This window comes from Phymastichus coffea, unplaced genomic scaffold (assembly GCF_024137745.1).
Source record: "Phymastichus coffea isolate CEN01 unplaced genomic scaffold, Cenicafe_Pcof_1.1 PCOF00033, whole genome shotgun sequence".
Lineage (NCBI taxonomy): Eukaryota > Metazoa > Arthropoda > Insecta > Hymenoptera > Eulophidae > Phymastichus > Phymastichus coffea.
The window spans coordinates 845,982-864,535 of record NW_026706844.1 but is presented as its reverse complement, the minus strand read 5'-3'; the positions used below and the strand labels follow the sequence as shown (position 1 = coordinate 864,535).

General features: G+C 38.9%; 1 protein-coding gene across 2 annotated transcripts in view; it reads right to left on the bottom strand.

Moving 5' to 3' along the window:
• The window catches only part of LOC131663304 (LIM/homeobox protein Lhx5), a 251,780-nt gene that overhangs the window by 26,478 nt on the left and 206,748 nt on the right, over nt 1-18,554 (bottom strand). The window lies entirely within an intron of this gene.

Below are 18,554 nucleotides of genomic sequence, written 5' to 3'. Positions count from 1 at the left end.
AAGGAGAACACTACAATTTCATACCTTTGGCAACGGGATGAAGAAAAAGAGAATAAATTTGATGAAGCACTTATTCAAAATGTAACTTTTGTGGACATTGACAAGTCTAAGGGCTTAATCTGTAAGTTATTTATTAATAAAACTAATAATTAATAAAATATTAAAACTAATAATTAATAAAATATTTTCTAAATATATAATTCTTTTTTTTTTTTTTTAAATATATAATTCTATCATTTCAAATTTCAAATTAAATTAAAAATCACACTTGTTTTTTATTAATCTATCTAATAATAACTAATGTATTTGAAAAAATAAGTGCATTCAATGAAAAAAATTAAGAAAATTATTCCTTATAAGAATATATAAAAATATGAATAATAATATCCAGTTGCTTTCATACGTTAAAAATTCTTACAGGTATTGAAGGATATGTCAAAATGAAATTCATTGTAGGAGACAATAAATTCAAATCAGCATCGTATGGATGTGGAGCGATTACCGATGGCACATTCAAAGTCGTCGTGCACATTATGAATTATACTGAATTGAACCTGGAGAAAGGAACTCGAGTAAAAATCATTGGAGAAGTGCAACCGGGTATGAATAAATGTTAATTGTACCATATAACTTTTAAAATTGTTATATTATTTGAATCAATAATTCCTAAAATGATTTTAAGGTGGCGGACCAGTAACAATTACTTGCAGAGATGTCAACTCTATAATTGAAATTCCAGGTGCTTCAAAAATGAATATGGTGGAGATTGCAAATGGTATTAAAAATCCGAAGAGGGGATATGATTAAAAAACTAATTTAATTATTCTATATAAGATATATAAATCTTCGTTCGTATTTTTATATATTTATTCCATAAAAAATAATTTTCTTAATGTTTTTGCATTGAGTGCACACATTTTGCCAAATACATTAGTATTATTAGAATATTAATAAAATACAAATGTGATTTTAAATCTAATTATTTAGAAAATGTAATTTTAACAGTATAGTATCATAATTTTATTTTATAGAAAAACGACTGATGTATAGATACATTTTGTAATATTAAATCTTTCATGCTGTAAAAATGTAACTCATATACTACCATAATAATGCACTTACACTAATCATAAATTATCTTAAGATATAGTTGAAATATTTCATTAAAAATAAGAAATTATGTAACTAAAATATAATACTCAATAATATTAATGTCATTACTTTTTTATTACCATTGCAATTTATTGTAAAAAAAATGTGTCGCTCATTTCATTATATTGTTCCAAAACATGTATTTTATTTAAATTAATGTAACAATGTACATAAATATCATTATGTATTATGAATGCTATTAATATATATAGTATGTATCCCTTAAATTTTGTTTCATTACTTTGTAACTGAGTATTAATTTGAAATTAAAATAATAAAATGTTATCTAGAAAAGATATTCATTTATTTCTAACAAACTTTGAATATTTTGTAATTTCATGTAAATAATTTATTTTCTTGGTGATTTACTTGGTCTACGCCAACTTGGAAAATCAAGAAATTTTTTTTCGAGAAAATAGCAATTAAAGTTTAGTCGAGTGCGTATCTGCCTACCTGCGCCGCGTGCGGCCAGCGCTCAAGACCGTCAGCTGAAATATTTACAGCGGCTATAATATTTCAAATAGCTCTATAAAATTTTAACAGCATACTCTCGAAATGTTGTACTTTCGATTTATGCAATAAAAAAAATCGATTTTTCGACTCATCTATAGGAGGATCCCCTTAAAGCTGATCACGTGAGCATGCGCACTTGACCACCATTGTATTGTACACATATTAGACAGCATCTTATTTGAGTTAGTTGAGCGTGCAGTCAACACGTAGCCAACAGTTTTTTGTGCTTAATATACAAATTTTATCTGTGATATTTTGTTTGTTTACCTAATTTTGATTATTCAAAATTATAAGTTTGCAGCGCTACTCATCGGTTATAAAAAATATAAGTGATGCATGTTTCAATCAACATGTATTTTCAGTTAACCTTAAAGTAACAGTAAACAGCGTCAATATCAGCAACATTATATCAAATCCATTTGGATTATAAATGCAAAGGTAACTGTATTATAATTATGCTAAAATTAGTTCAGATTCATACGAATTTGAAAATTTTCGTTCAATTAAAATTCTGTAATATTTTATAGAATAATAATCTGCAGTACAAAATTCTTGCAAAATAATTTTATTTTTATATCTAATACTAATTTAATTAAATTGTTATCTAAAGTATCTAATACAATATTGCACATATGCACATGAAGTACAATTTTCTAAAGGATCAATAATAATTTCTAGAAAAATCTACAGTAAAAAGAAGGCCAACTGTAGTGTAATCAATACAATAAGCTTATATTCTGAATTAGATATATGACACATGTTTGTATCTTTTGTAACATAAATTATTATTTATATACCTATAGCTACTATTCGATTAAATAGATTGTTGACTACCACATTTATTTTTTCAGATTTATTCGTATTCTAAGGATTGTGGCTTGTGCTGATATAGTTTTGGTGAGTACATTAATTTTAAAACACTGTGATTGTGTCAAAAACTGTATTATTCATTATTATATTTATGTTTCAGGTTCTACTGTTTGTCTAGATTACAACTCATTTGTTAAATTATTATACGATTCCAACACTATTAGATTCTGACATTAACATAATGTTATATTTATTGAAATTGTAAATATATTTTTATATCTAAATAATAAATGTACTATATTTATTTATAAATATCTATACCTCGCTTAACCTAACCAGACCAAACGAAACCAAAGCTTAAACTAAACAACCCAAACGAAATTAAACTAGATTTGAAATTAACCCAAACTAAAGTCCAAAAAATAAATCAAACAAGATTTTATTGATGTCGAAAATTTACAGGATTTTGATAAGTTCTCAAAATTGTATAATTTAAAAGTGTTTTAACTTTATATTCATTTGACGAGTTAATAATTATTAAATAACTTATCATTAAGAATTTACATTATGGGTAGAAACAAACACACGGACATCGAAGCAGATGTTGCTAAAAAAAATAGACGAATCCGTGAAAATGAAAATCAACGTCGTAGACGACAAACGGCTCGGCAATGCATTGCTGATAATAATCGTATTTCCAACGATATAGTTGAAAAAGATTACTTAGGGCTGATGAATATTTTATGCATGCACTGCCAAGCAAAACATTTTGAAGATGAAAAAGTTTCTAACAAAGGATTATCTTTCAATGACTGTTGTAGTCATGGATCAATAAAACTAGAAGAATTTCCGGATTTTCCACCTCAACTTAAAACATTGTTCAATGGAGATCACGATAAATCATCAATGTTTTTCGAACGTATACGTAATTATAATAACTCTTTATCTTTCGCCTCATTTAATGCTAATTTAGCCAATTTTCAAGTGCGTCGATCAGGACCATATTGTTTTAAAATTCAAGGCCAAATCTATTATCAAATGAATACAGCTTTATATCCTGACAATGGCGAAAGTCCTTCATATGGTCAACTTTTTATAATAGATCAAAATGAAGCTTTAGATTATCGAATTCAACAAAATCCTCTTATAGATTATGAATTAATGTCAATTCTAGACACAATTATTCGCAATAAAAATATTTATGCTAAATCGTATGAAATGATGAAAGAAGAAATACGTGCACAACAATTAATAAATGATATAAGAAATGATTCATCACCTTCAGAACTGACGTTATTATTTTCATTGAAACCTGGTCAAGATCATCGTCGATATAATTTTCAAAGAGTTAATGAAGTTGCTGCAATTTTTTCAACAACTGCTGATGGAGAAATACCCGAATCATATATTACCATACGAAATAAAAATACAAAACTCTTAGAAACAGTTAGTTCCTTGGATCCAAACGTAAAACCATGGGTTTATCCTTTATTTTACCCATATGGTACGCGTGGTTGGCATCATAATATGTTTGACGTTAATTCTAATCGTAAAATCACACGTTTGGGTTATACTAAACATCGAATAGCTATTAGAGAAAATGAATTCAATCCGATTATAAGAGGGCGTAGACTATTTCAACAATGGGTAGTAGATAGTTATGTAAAAATTGAACAAGACAGAATTCAGTATTGTAAGAATCACCAGAAAGAATTACGAGCTGATACGTATAAAGGTTTACATGATTACATGACACATAGTGCTAATGATGTTAACGGTCATGTAGGCAAAACTATAATTCTTCCTTCATCATTTACTGGCTCACCTAGGTATATGCAACAATGTTATCAAGATGCTATGGCTATTGTAAATGAAACAGGTAAACCTGATATTTTTCTCACAATGACATGCAATCCAAATTGGCCAGAAATATCAGAAAATGTATTGCCAAGTCAACAAGCATCTGACCGGCCAGATATTGTAGCAAGAGTTTTTGATTTGAAAAAAGATCATTTACTCGATATGGTTGTAAAGAAAAGTTTCTTTGGTAAAGTTGCATCTTACGTATATGTCATTGAATTCCAAAAAAGGGGATTACCGCACATGCATTTATTGATTACATTAGAACAAGGGTACAAAATAACTACGTCTGATATAGTTGATACATTTATATCAGCTGAAATACCAATTAAAATAAGAAATCCACGTCTATACGATATCGTTATAAGAAATATGGTTCATGGACCTTGCGGTAATTGGTGTATGAAAGAGGGCAAATGTTCAACAAATTTCCCTAAAGAGTTTCAGCAAGAGACTACTATGGATGAAAATGGTTATCCGTATTATCGTAGAACCGATACCGGCACTTCTTACGAATGTCCTAATGGGCATAAAATAGATAATAGATGGGTGGTTCCATATTGTGCTAAATTATTACTAATTTTCGATTGCCATATTAACGAGGAAGTAGTTTCAAGTATTAAAGCTGTGAAATATTTATACAAATATATCTATAAAGGTCATGATGCTGCTACAGTAGTAATTGGTCAAGCAGAAAATGGTGCCACTATTGAACATGATGAGTGTCGTAATTTTATTGAAACACGTTATGTTGGTCCTGTGGAAGCATGCTATCGAATTTTAAGTAAAACACTGCAAGATAAAAGTCACACCGTCATAAGATTACCAATACACTTACCTAACGAACAATCTGTAATAATTACACAGAATGAAGATGAAGCTTCATTGATAAACTGTTTAAATAATTCCAGTAATATGTTGCTTGATTATTTCACTTTAAATGCAACAAATGAAACAGCAAGACAATATTACTATCCTGAAATACCTAAATATTTTACCTACAAGAAAAGAAAAATTAATGGTAAAGTCACTTCTTCATGGGAGACTCGAAAAAAACATTTTAAATGTATAGGTAGAATGTTTTCAGTAAGTCCAATGCAAATTGAATTGTTTCATTTAAGATTACTTTTACTTCATGTGAAAGGAGCTACAAATTATAACGACTTAAAAACAGTAGATAATGAATTACATCCTACTTTCACATCAGCCTGTTTAGCATTAGGAATTATTGAAGATGACGATGAATGGAACAAAGCTATGAGAGAAGCAGTTACTTGGATGATGCCAAAACGTTTGAGACATTTATTTGTTTTAATATTATTACACTGTCAACCTATTTATCCAGAAAAATTATGGGAAACATTTAAAGACGCGATGTCTGAAGATTTTTCACGTAATAATGAATTGAATATCAGTTACCAACTGGCCTATTCTGAAATAAATGATATTTTGATAAAAGAAGGAAAAAGTTTAGCTGACTTTCCGACAATGAATCAAAATGTTATGATTCAGATAATGATCGACACTAATGATACCGATGAGAGAAATCATCGATTACAAATTGGTAATGAACAATATCAAAAATTGAATGCTCAACAAAAAGAAATAGTTGATAAAACTATTGAAGCATCACGTTCTGATAATTATACTGGGCCAACTTGCTTTTACATAGATGGACAAGGAGGTTCTGGAAAAACTTTTGTTTACACTACTATTTATAATCTTTTAATATCAGACAATATTAAATGTTCTACAATGGCATATACTGGTATTGCTGCAACATTGCTGCATCACGGAAAAACAGTACATAAAACTTTTGGTTTACCAGTTCCTATGTTTCATGATTCATCTTCTAATATTAAAATACAATCTAATGAAGGTATGCTTTTAAAAAATACTAAAGTATTTATTTGGGATGAAGCCCCGATGGCTCCAAGATACTCTTTGGAAATAGTTAACAGAACATTACAAAATTTGATGGACAATGATTTACCATTTGGTGGAAAAATAATGATTTTAGGTAGTGACTTTAGACAATTGCTTCCTATAAAGATTCATGGAACGCGTAATGAAATTTTAAATTTATCTATCAAAAACTCGCAATTATGGCCATTATTTTCAATATTTCATTTGAAAACGAATATGAGAGTTCTACCACATGAAATTGAATTCGCCAAATATTTATTGGATGTTGGTAATGGAACTATAAATGATACAGATAATAATATACAGCTTCCACACCACTGTATACTACCTTCTAATAAATGCATTGTTCAAAATATTTTTGGAAAGTTAATTAAAGATAAAAAGTTTGATGAAATTAGTCATTGTGCTATTTTGTCAGCCAGAAATGCTGATGTAGACGATATGAATAATAAAATTACCGATTTATTAGATAAAACTACTGAACACATATACACTGGCATAGACAGCACAGAGAACTGTGAAAATGGTGAAATGGGAGAGGTTCTTTTACCAGAATATCTTAACTCATTAAACCCACCGAACTTTCCTCCTCACAAATTGCGTTTAAGAAAATTTTGCATAATCATGTTAATAAGAAATATTAATCTCAGTGAAGGATTATGTAATGGAACAAGATTACAAGTAATTGATTTTTCTAATCATTTACTGAAATGTAAAATATTAACTGGAGACAAACGCAATAACATAGTATTTATTAATCGAATTACATTGTACTGTGAAAATCAATATCCGTTCACTTTCAAAAGACGACAATTTCCAATTCGATTAGCTTTTGCTATAACTATCAATAAATCTCAAGGACAAACTCTAGCAAAAATTGGTATCGATCTTCGAAGAGATGTTTTTAATCATGGTCAGCTTTATGTTACGATGTCTAGAGTGCGATCATGGGATTCATTGAAAATTTATTTAGGAAATCAGAGACCAACTTTGAATGTTAAAAATTATATTTATACAGAATTGTACCAATGAGATTATTTTTAACAATTTACAAATTCTAATTATTGTGTTATTAACGTATAAACGATAATTATTTAGATATAATATATTTTATATTGCACGTTATTAACATTGGGCGCGCGATGCGCGCTGTGGTGTTCTAGTTTATATTAAAAGAGTAAAACACACGTTTAATAGTAATTTGACCCATATGGCTAAAAAGAACTGAAGAGATTGTTTATGTCCGTTTTCAATATGATAATTCATGAATTTTGAATACGCGCAACTATTTTACTAATACAAGTTTTCCACTATGATATGTTTTATAACAAAAATTGAAAAATTCACCTTGGAAAATATGGATTTATTGTGTTTAATATGTTAATCGATATGACAAGAAATGAAAAAGTAGATGGAAGCGCGCGAAGCGGTTTTGATGTCTCTAATCCTTTCTTAACAGTACGGTTTGGGAAGTCGTGAGAGTCAGACGTGTTGGCGAATTGCTTTATCCCGATCCTCGAGAGTGTAATAAACACACCGCAGGCGGCCGCGGTGTAGCTGCTCTATATAAATACGAGTATATTATAACGGAAAAGTTTTATAAGCAAAATGAGTATTACAAAAGAAAATACTACTGAATTGAAAAAAATACAAAGTTTTAGTTCCTTACCAGACACAAGTTCTCAGAGTAACAGTGAAAATACCAAAAATGATAATGCAACTTCAGATCTAACAAGTAATCATAGTGCAGTTCGCAGCTCACAAAATGCTAGCAGAAAAAGTAGTTTATTCTCTAAAGTTGTCAGCTACAGTATGTATCCAAAAAAGAATCAAGCAATATTGATTGACACAATTGAAGGAATCGAGCTTAAAGCGTACATTAAAGCTGTTGCTACTAAAACCTTACCAACTAATATAGTAGCTGCATCAAAAATTTCTCAAAACAGATTTTGCTGCTATCTGAATAGTGAGACGCTTGCCGATGATCTTACGCGAGAAGGCAATAACGAAATAATAATTCATGGACATAAGCTGAATATGAGACCGTACGTAACAAAGGCAAAAAGAGTTATATTCTCGAACGTCCATCCTAGCATACCTCATGAAGAAATAACAGCATTACTTATAAATAAAGGCATTACGGTTAAATCAAACATGAGTTTCTTAAGACTAGGATTTGAGGAAGAGGGATTCACACAAATTTTGAGCTTCAGAAGACAGCTATTCATTGATCCCAACGATGTCAACAAACTATCTAACGTTATCACTGTCAACTATGACGATATGTTACATAATATATACATTTCCACAGACAAGATTAAGTGTTTCACATGTAATAAAGAAGGACATACAGCTCTATATTGCCCTGCTACCAATAATAAGACACAGCACACTATAAACGCAAACACAAACGATAATTATTTAACGAAAGATAATATTATCGATGTATCTCAACCTGATAACAGCATGCCAACACATAGTAAAGACATACAAATGACTCAACCTAACGAACAGGATAAAATGAAAGAGACCACCCTACAATTTCAAGGGACAGATTTATTCAAAAATCCCAGTAACAACAATAATTTTATGTTAAATAAACGCTCGGCTCCCCCGAGTACTACAACAAGCGATAATATAACATCAAATACTGATGAAATGGTCAAAACTCACAGTAAAACACTCAAAAAATACAAAGTTAGTCCACCTAGATAACCGCCTGCTACTCTACAGACACAGATTGAAGGTGCTGCCTCTTTCATTCCCGACTTTACAACAGAAACATTCCCAATTAAAAATGATAAGTTTTATAAATTTATGGCTGACACATATAGCGTCATGTATAATGAAGTTCCTGCATTAGCTGAAAAGTACTCAACAAATAAGAAAGCTATTGGAATTATGACAGCTGAATTCAGGAAATACATAGTGGGTAAAACACTCAAAACAAGATTTACAAAAGTCATAAAGCAACTGTGTCCGGACGAGAATGAAATATCAAATGATGAGATGGATGTCGACGACGACTCATCGTTTGCTGAAAGTCAAGAGGAGACAGACGGCCATGAACAGTGATCTTAACCAATTTTACTTATATTTATATTTATATACATATTTTTATATTTATATAGCTACTTCAAATTGCTATATACCAAAATTATTATTATCATTATTGATATATACATCTGTACAAATACTCATAATAACTTATTACATTTAGATCATGAATTCTGATAATACTTGTAATCAAAACGATAAATATTTTTATAGTCCATTGAGAATATTGTATTGGAACCCTAGAAGTGTATGTAAGAAAATTGAAGAAATTCAAAAAATTATACAAGACTTGGATATTTTGATTTGTGTAGAGTCTTGGCTTAATGACAATATTAACTTTCAATTTGCTGGGTTTAACAGATTTCGCAAGGACAGAATATACTCTGGTGGTGGAGGAATAGTCTTCTTAATTCGTAAAAATTATAATTATTACGAAATCAAGAATATCCATAATATTAATTAACTATAGCGGAAATATGCGGAATTGAAATCATCAACATAAAGGACCCAATAAGTATTATTGCTTGTTATAAGCCTCCAAAAATAAACTTGAATGACGACGAATGGGGCGCAATTGTGAGCAACACACAACTCAAAGAAAGGTGTATTTTATTAGGTGATTTCAATTCGCATAACGTAGCCTGGAATTGCTTAGATAATGACTCTGACGGGATAAGACTACTCGAACAAACTGAAAAGGGAAACCTCTTTTTACACAATAAAAATACTTATACGCGCTTTAATGTTGCAACAAATTACAAGTCCAACATAGATCTCATTTTTTCTACAATTAGTATAGCGCATCTTTTGAAAGTTAAAGTCACTGATGACTCACTTGGTTCTGATCATTTCCCAATATATATTGAATATAATACTGACAAAATAATCTACAATAAACAATCATTCAAAATTCAGTCAAAACTTACCAATTGGCACGAAGTAACTAAAAATCTTAATGATGAATATGATAAATTCTTGTACAATGAGTATGATTCACTTACTACTCAGCAAAAATATGACCTCTTTATAAAAACAATTAAACAAACAATAGTTAAGCATACACCGAAAAAGAAAAAGTTAAAAAAAAAATCATCGAAATCCTGTAGCTTGGTGGGACAAAGATTGTGATAAAATTAAGAGATTGAGACAAGCAGCTTATAACAAATGGGAATACACAAACGAACTCAGAGATTTAATAGAATACAAAAGAATACGTGCTATAGCTAAAAAAACTTTTAAAAATAAAAAGAAGAAATGTTATCGTATATTTACAGAGTCTCTTAATATTAAAACTAGCCTCAAATATACATGGAACACTACAAAAATATTCAAAAACAAATGGATAAAGATTAACCCAATGAGTTGTAATGAACATTTGCCAAAAAATGATCAAATCGAGACAGCCCTTAAGGATCTTTGTCCTGAATGGGTTCCTGGGGACCCTAATGAAAACCCGTCAGCTAGTGAGAATTCTTTTTTTGACGATCCCTTCACTTACACGGAATTTAATACAGCGCTTGACTCTAGAGGAAATAAATCCGCCCCGGGTATGGACGGAATTAACTATGAAGTTCTGCACAATTTACCCATTAAATATCACTTGTTATTACTAGACATTTTGAACGAAATGTATGCTAATGATATTTATCCCGAAAACTGGACCAACATCTACATTTACTTCGTTGAAAAGCCTAGTGGCAAAGGACTTCGTCCCCTTGCACTCACCTCGTGCATTTGCAAAGTCTTCGAACTTATGCTTTCTTATAGACTGCGACGGTGGTTTGAGAATAAAAAACTTATACCTAATAGTCAAACAGGGTTTCGTAAAGGTATGTCTTGCGCAGACAACCTTGCTACACTCAAGCTGGATGTAGAAAATGCCCTTAGTGGCGGCAAACAAGTACTCGCAGTCTTTTTAGACGTTAGAAATCAATTTAACCTCCCCTAAACATTTGTATAAAGGGGTACCGCAAGGAGGCGTATTGAGTCCCTTATTCTATATTTTGTACGTATGCCGAATATTCGATGATCTTGGTCTTTATATTAAAAACTTGCAATTCGCTGACGACGTCGTTGTGTATATCGAAACGGATGATCCTGATAACGCTAGACTATTACTAGAAAATGCGATTACATTGATCGTGGAAAGACTGAGATCGATTGGGCTCGATGTTTCCTTAGCAAAAACGAGTTTCCTGAATTTCAATAATGAAGGAATAATGCCTGGCGAATCTGAGATCGCCATATTAGACACAGTTATACCATCGAACGAATCGGTCAAATTCTTAGGAATATATTTTGATTACAAAATAACATTCGAAAAGCATTTGCGGTATGTACATGAGAAGGCTAACCGAGCTTTAAACATTGTAAAATTCCTGAGAGGTACGTGGTGGGGTGCTCATCCTTCTACGCTTATTACTTTCTACAAAAGTTTTGTGCGGTCAATAATTGATTATGGATCTTTTATTTACTATCCGACACAAAAAACCAAAAAAGATAAATTGGAAAGAATACAGTATTATGCTATCCGAATGGCTCTAGGATTAAGAATGAGCACTCCTACCAACATGCTCCTTAGAGAATCAAAATTAGACATGTTAGAACACCGAACTAAGATGTTATGCATGAATTTTCTTCTGAAAGCTATAAGTGTGGATCACGCAATTGTGTGTGTAACTATGAAAAAACATTTACCGAACACAATTCATGACCGCAGGAAAAAAATCAAAATACTAAATAAATGTATCTTGAGAGCAATCAGCATGGAGGACCTTATCGATTGTGATATTCTCCCTCCGCTTTACAACTATCCTTATGATGTTATGAAAACGACAATTCCTACGAATATCGATATTGGAAAGAATTTGCAAAAAAGTAAAAATCCGAATGAAACATTCAAAAAAATTTTTAACCACTCTGATTCATTAAAATTATTTACTGATGGCAGCAAAAGCGATGTTGGCCTATCTATTGGAAGTGCTTGCGTTTGTACCGAATTGAAAATCCTAATGACTAAAAGCATAAATTGTAAATCCTCTATTTATACAGCCGAGAGTATGGCTATATCGGATGCTATGGACATTGCATTACAAAACAACGGTCGTAACATCTACATCTTTACTGACTCGCTAAGTGTTGTATTAGCCTTAAGCTACCCTAAAAATAAAGTTGGCGGAAATCGGTTTATATTAGAAATACGCAATAAATATTGTCAATTTCTTAAAAACAGAACAAATAATGTTGACATTACTATATGTTGGATACCCGCCCATGCAGGTATCCTGGGAAACGAATTGGCTGATCAACAAGCAAAACTAGCCACAGAACTGATGCCTACGACTAAACGCATACCGTATACAGACTTTAAGGCTATGTTCAAAAAATTGACTGCTGGTGCTACTGCTAAAATCATAAAAAATCAAGGTAACAGTAAAGGGGAATATTATTTTCATAACTATTACGAACAATCGTCTAAACCCTGGTTTTCTAGACTATCTTGTAGTCGCGAATTTATTGTAACAGTTTGCAGAAGCAGGAGCAATCACTATAGTTTAAACGAATCTCTTTACAAGATTAACGTGGTCAAGAGTCCAAATTGTGAGTGCTCCTGCGAGGTGCAGAACCTTAATCACGTCATATGGCAATGTACACAATATGAAGTGCAGAGAAAATGGTTGTTAAAGTTCTTGGCTAAAAACAAACTGTTTCCTCCATTTGATATCAAATCGTTCCTAAGCTTGCCTGATATTAATGTAATGCGATTAATTTTAAGATACACAAAAAAATGTAACATAAAATTGTAATATGCGAACATGGAATGTAGTTCACCTATATATCTAAGTAAATTAATTATTCAATATATTACAAATATTTTTGTAGCTAAATAATTCTGTAACAAGAGTTAATAAAGCTTATATTAAAAAAAAAAATCCTTTCTTAAAAAAACGAGGGACAGAATTTCGTCACCGACATCCAGCGTTCAATAAGCGCGAAAGTTCAAGTGGTTTTTATTTTAGTGTATGAATGATCAACCTTTTATTTTTTTAAATAGAAAACAAAGAATATATATTTTAGATGGATGATGTATGAAGTAAGAATGGAAGAATGACATGAATTCGATGTAATTTATTTTATCTTAAAAAATGATGAGTCGCCGACACCCAGCGTTGTGATTGGTTGATGTTGAAAAAGAGCGCGAAATCTCGTTTTTTCCTATACTTATATTATTATTCTATACTTATATTATTATATTATTATTATATATTTAGGAGTGTGCGATTTATATTTCACCAGTAAATTCAATTTTTGAATAATTTACATGGATAATAAACTGCAAGAATGGAAATATGCTGTTAATAAATAGGGTTGAGAACGTAATATGTTATGTTGTAAAGTTATCAGTACAAATCGTTAATTTTATAACCATCGGTAATATTGAAATAATATCGTTAAAATTTGGTAGAAAGTGAAAGAAAATGAATAGAATAAAATAGAGAATACATATTATTTTTTGTACATTGTAAATTAAGACGTATGCAAACAACGGAAACTAATTATTACAATATTAAACCAGGTCAATATTCACGGGTGCTTTCATAGAGGCAACAAAAAGTGCACGGTGTTAAATGTATTACTCATACTAATATAAAATTGGAATCATAATCACTACTATTGAATATGTAAGTTTAGTATTGTATAATAGTATAGTAGCTTTATAGAACTTAGGTTGAATTAATCTTTTGAATATGTTTGGTCGAGTTGCCCTGCCTCGCTCGGCTCGAGTCCAGGCTCCCCCTTTCCTCTATCCCCCGACGAGAGGACAACGACGCAGGCCCTGAAGTGGGGGCAAGACTGAAGCCCCTTCCCCGAATGATGTCACCGCCGTTGCTAAGCTCTGTTTGCTTGGAGCTTTCGACCAGCATTGACCTGCGTTCTCCACCGCCAGAATCATCATTCAACGCGACTGTGTAAACTTGCCTGTTTTGTTACCACAAGTAGAGACCAATAAAGCAACCAAGTTAAAAGATCATGTATCGGCGTCACCTAATTCCCAACGGGATTACCGCCTCAGCCCCCGCGCCAGCGCCTCAACATTTTGGTCCTTCGAGCCGGATACCGGACAGCGATCGAGGTAGGTACCCCATTTAATTGAGGCTGAACGTCGGCATAACGGCGGGCGGCCGCGCCTAGACCGAAGCCCGGCGTCGCCGCGACTTCAGGCGCGGCCCGGAGGCGAGGCGCCCTCGCCTCAGCCCCGGCTTCGACTCGCCCTGACCAGCCCAGCTGTCGGCGGATGAGCGTCCTGGCAAGGTGACCGCCAGCGACGCGCATGAGACGGGTCGAGGGAGGCCGGACTTTCGAGGCCCGGCTGGGACCGACCGCGTGCGCCAGCGAGGACCCGGTGGCCACGTCGAGCTCGGCGACGGCGCCTCAGGTGGACGACGGCGATGCCAAGCGGCATCCAAGATGGCCGCCGCCGACATCAGCAACGCCAAGCGGCGTTCAAGATGGCCGCCGCCGACAGCAGCGACTCCTCGCCGGCACCGACGCGCCGTCGACGCCAACGACACCGGGCCTCGCCGACGCCAACGCGCCGTCGTCGCCCTACCAGGGCTCCGCGAGCCCCGGTCGACACCTGACCCCTCCCTCGAACGGCCCCCAGCCGCATCACGCTGTGGCTCTCGGTCGTCGCGGACGTACGTCCCGTCGCCGCGCCGACGGCGACGACACGCGTCCGACCGACACCCCTGAGCGGAGGAGCCGGAGAACGCGCGCTGAGCCGGATCGTCGGACGCCCGACAGACGGCGACTCCGCCCCCCTCCTCCGCGCCACGCGGCCTCTAAACCCTCATCATCTTCCAGATAAGTCTCACTGCCATCCAGAAAGCACTATTTGAAGTGCTGCGACAGACGGCGGATAGGGTCCGCGGCTCCCCGGTCGATCAATGGACAATGGGGCTACTCCAGACGCGGCTCCAGCTCGTGGAGGGATACTGGGCCAACTTCTGCGACAATCACGTCCGCCTCCTGACCTCGACCGAGGACGACGCGGACGCCTACCGCGGCAGCAACCGCTACTTCGTCGCCGAGGACCTGTACTCCTCAATCAAGGGGAACCTCATCGACCTCCGGGATCGTCTAATCGCATCGGAGATCGGGTCACCGGGCCCCGCCTAGACCCCCTCATCCAGCGCTGCCGGAGGCCTTGACATTCACGACGGAGGAAACGTCGCCTTGGCCCGGCTTCCCCGCATCACTCTACCTCGGTTCGGAGGCCTCGATGAAGAGTGGGAGTCATTCAAGGACCTCTTCATCGACATCGTGCACTCCAACACCAGCCTGGGAGATGCCACGAAGATGTTGTTCCTCAAGACGAATCTCGACGGTGCGGCGGCCGAGACAATCAGGGACTTCAAGTCGTCAGGACACGACTACTCCACGGCCTGGGAGGCCCTCTGCAGCCGCTTCGATCAGCCAAAGCTGCGCGTGCGAGACCACCTCGACGCCCTACTCCACCTCACACCGCTCGCCAAGGAATCGCCGGAGAAGATCCAGGAGCTTTGCTGCACGATGAGACGTCACCGCACCCAGCTAGAGAAGCTCGGCCGGCCAGTCGGCAGTTGGGACGACTGGTTCGTCCATCTCGGCAGCCGAGCCATGGACCCTGCCACCCGAAGAGTCTGGGAGGAGGAGAGAGAGGAGAAAACCAGCAAGCCGACCTTCGAACAGCTGGGGGAGTTCCTCCAGCGGCGGTTTCGGACGTTGCGGTCACTGTACCCCCCGACCTCCGCCCTCCCTCAATCGGCCAGCGCATCCGACGCATCCCGCAAGGCCGACCAGAACCAGGGGCGCCAGCCGAGCGGCCGACAAGTGCGGGCCCACACCACTGGCCTCAAGCAGAGCGGATGCCCGGCCTGCAAGGAGGCTCACTATATTGGCCATTGTCTGACCTTCCGCGGCCTGACGCCTGAGGAAAGGAGGAAATTCGTCTCGGACCGCGGCCTCTGCTTCAACTGCTTGAGTGGCTCGCACTCGGCCAGGACCTGCCCGTCAAATGGACTTGCAGAAGCTGCTCCGGGGCCCACCACACCCACATCCACGAAGGAGCAGGCCGGCCGGCCAGACGTCCCGCCGACCGCGACGAGGACGAGGATGCAGCGCCAAAGGCCCCCAGCGTCCAGGCCGCCGTCACCCGAGCCTGTCTAGAGGTCTCGGCGAGGGAAGAGGAACGGTTATGACTGTCCCTCCTTCCCACTGCCGTCGTCCAGGCCAGCAGCGACGGCTCACCGCCGGTGCCGGGCAGAGCACTCTTGGATCCCTGCTCCGAGGCAACCCTCCTGAGCCTCACCCTCGCCCGCAGACTCGGCTGCAGGCTGCGCCGCGTCCGAGTCGACGTTGTCGGAGTCGCCGGCCCTGCCATGGACTCGGCGAGACACCAGACGATGCTGTACCTCAGATCTTCCTCCCGCGACCGACTGATCCGCGTTGAGGCGCTCGTCCTGAGAGATGTCGGGATCGTCTCCCCTTCCGGAGCCATCGAAAAGCCCCGCCCGGATCCGCGGGGAGAGTTGTCCCTCGCCGACCCTCAATTCGACCGTCCGGCCGGAATTGATATCGTCATCGGTGCGGATGCCTACGGCCGGATCATCCAATCGGGCGTTCGGAGCTACGGCCCGCTTCTGGCCCAGAACACTGTGTGTCTTGCGCCACCCTGTCCATCCCGGGCCCAGCGACCGGCCACGAGCGCCTCCTTGGCCTCGTCCAGAAATTCTGGTCTCTGGAGGAGGTACCCCAGACGAGAAGGATCTCTGCCGCCGATGTCGAGTGCGAGGCAGCGTTCGCTCGAGGATGCAGCCGAGACCCCACAGGGCGCTCCACCGTGGCCCTCCCGCTACGACCGGAACGCGTCGCTCTCCTCGGGGAGAGCCTGAGCCAGGCTCGTTCCGCCCTCGCCTCGATGCACCGCCGGATGCAGCGGGACCAGGAACTGTCGGGCCGCTACCACGAGTTCATGGCCGAGTATGAGAACCTCGGGCACATGCGGCGTCTCACTGCCGAGGAGCTCACCGCACATCAGGGACCGGCCGTCTACATCCCGCATCACGGAATCTGGCAACATCACGATCAAGGACGGAAACTGCGCGTCGTATTCAACGCCTCGAGACCCACATCCTCCGGATACAGCCTGAACGACGCGCTGCACGCCGGGCCGAAGCTACAAGGGCACGTGACTACCGTGCTCACTAGGTGGAGGCTGCACCGTTACGCCTTTTGCGCGGACATCCAGATGATGTTCCGCCAGATCCGCGTGAGGCCAGAGGACGTCCACCTCCAGAGAGTGCTGTGGAACCAGGACGCAGACTCCCCCGCCCACCACTATGCGCTACAAACCGTCACTTACGGCAAGACCTGCGCACCTTACCTGGCCCTCCGGACCATCAGACAGCTCTGCGCCGACGAGGGCGTCCGCTTCCCACTCGCCCGAGAGGCCGCTGAGAACGACCTCTACATGGACGACTTCCTCAGCGGTGGCCACAGTTTGGAGACAACCCGACGCCTCAGAGACCAGCTAATCGCGCTCCTCACGGCGGGCGGCTTCCACCTGCGGAAGTGGGTGGCCAGCGACCCCGCCTTGCTTGAGGTCATCGCCGTGGACGATCGCCTTCGACCCAGCTGGGTCCATCTCTCGGCGGACGGACCAGTCACCGAGCTCGGAGTAGGCTGGAGCCCGACCACCGACCGATTCCGGTTCAAGCCTCCCGCCTCGCCTCATCCTGGGCTTCAGCTGACTAAGCGCAAGGCCCTCGCCGAGCTCTCCAGTATCTTCGATCCGGCGGGATGGCTGGCGCCAATCACCCTCGTGGCTAAGATGATCGTGCAGGATCTATGGAGAGCAAAGCTGAGCTGGGACGAGATCCTCCCACAGGCGTGGCAGGACAAGTATTCCGCATTCCGCTCCACGATCCTCGCGGCCACCGAGATCGACATCCCCCGATGGATCGGGCTCGCACCCGACAAGAACCTCCAGCTCCACGCGTTCGCCGACGCCAGCCGCCGTGCCCTAGCCGCCGCAGTCTACTCGCGGGTCACCGACAAGGACGGAAGCGTCACCACCGCCCTACTCAACGCTCGGACAAAGCTCTCCTCCATCAAGAGCCTCCAGCCAGCGTCAACCGGTCGCCTGCGCATGACAATCCCGCGACTGGAACTGTCTATTTTAAATAGCATGACTT